The sequence below is a fragment of the Marmota marmota genome, unplaced genomic scaffold (assembly GCF_001458135.2).
Source record: "Marmota marmota marmota unplaced genomic scaffold, marMar, whole genome shotgun sequence".
In the NCBI taxonomy this organism is placed as follows: Eukaryota; Metazoa; Chordata; class Mammalia; order Rodentia; family Sciuridae; genus Marmota; species Marmota marmota.
Window position 1 is genome coordinate 22,693,022 of NW_025999853.1, and position 1,783 is coordinate 22,694,804.

Here is a 1,783-nt window from a genome sequence, read left to right on the forward strand (position 1 = left end):
TAGAAAACATCATCATAGCTAAAAGAATAGCATGTATTTAATGACATGATATGTTTACCATGACATGCATTTTTTTTCCTGAATAAGATTCAGTTTGGGGCATTTAATAATTGGTATTCTTACAAGCTCTATACGCTGCAATTGTATAATTCTGACCAAATTCCAAAACTCATATCTGAAATGAATGTTAATTTGGTTGGCAATATAAATGCCATTTATTAAATAATGAACAATTAAAACAGTTCAAAATTATGTGTTCAACAGTGCTTTTTGTTTTCTCAGTATTTTGTGGTTTTATTACAGCATTATTATTTATGTAAATCTCTAAAATATACTTATATATTTTATTTTTTTTCAGGGGAGTACCAGAGATTGGACTCAGAGGCACTCAAATACTGAGCCACATCCCCAACCCTATTTTGTATTTTATTTAAAGACCAGGTCTCACTGAATTGCTTAGCACCTCGTGGTTGTTGAGGCTGGCTTTGAACTTGAGATCCTCCTGTTTGGGCCTCCTAGACTGCTGGGATTACAGGTGTTTGCCACCACACAGGGTTATACTTATATATTTTAATAGATAAAATATTCAATTACCATTCTCTCAGCTAATATACTGTGGTATGGGGCTTTGACAAATTGGCCAAATTGAGTGAAGAATTGACTAATGGTAATATAATTGTGTACAGTTATCCCAGGTAAACTTTGATTTGGGGTCAGCAATTTGGTGTTAGCTAAACTGAGCATAGAGTCTTAGGATATACTGTATCTTTGTATTTGGACAAAGGTAGATTTCTTTGGAGGAAGAAGTCAGCATAAATTTAACAGAATCATACTACAGAGGAGAAAATCAATTATTTCTCTTATTTAAGCTATGATGAATAGGTAATACTGTATTAGACTCTCGAAAATCCACTTGAAGAAAGATACAAAGTAAATGACTGTAAAATATTTTTTCGTGGTTCAAATTGTTCAAAAACAATTTTCTACGAAATATTTTTTAGTTTCAATCTCAGGAAAAATCATTTGCTATATGCTTCAGTGGTAATATGGTAGAAATACTATAGTATATTTCTTAACCTTAAAACATGTTTGAGTCTGTTTACCTGTCTTCAATTTATCTATGTTATTTGGCTCATCTATGTGTCTATGTATATATGTATGTCTATGCATTCATCTATCATCTGTCTTTAGGGTTGATGTTAATAAGAGATAATTCCTTTATATACAATTAAACAAGTGGTTTAATCCAATATTTATTCATTTATTTTAAAAAATATTTTTTTTTTCCTGAGGAAAATATTTGCAGTACACAGAATTGAAAAAAAAAATGTTAGTGTCAAGAATGTATGAAGATATTATACAAATCAATAAGAATAATGTAAGTAGCTCAAGAAAAAAAAATTGCATAGAGAAGTACCTAAAAATGAAGGAAATAGGGCCAATAATAAATGAAGAGATGGTCAACCTTATTGTTTCAATGTCAGGAAAAATCATTTGCTGAAAAATCATATGACATTGAAACTAATCATATACACATGGGCTGGTGTTATTATGGCTCAGCAGTAGAGCGCTCACCTAGCAAGTGTGAGACCCTAGGTTCGATTCTCATAACTAAAAAAAGAAAAAAATCAATAAATAAAATAAAGGTGTGTCCAACTACAACTAAAAAATAAATATAACAAAAGTCATATACACAAAAGGCAAAATATTTTACCATCTGTCATTAGCAAAAAAAAAAAATATATATATATATACTGTCTCTTATACACATCTGTATTATACA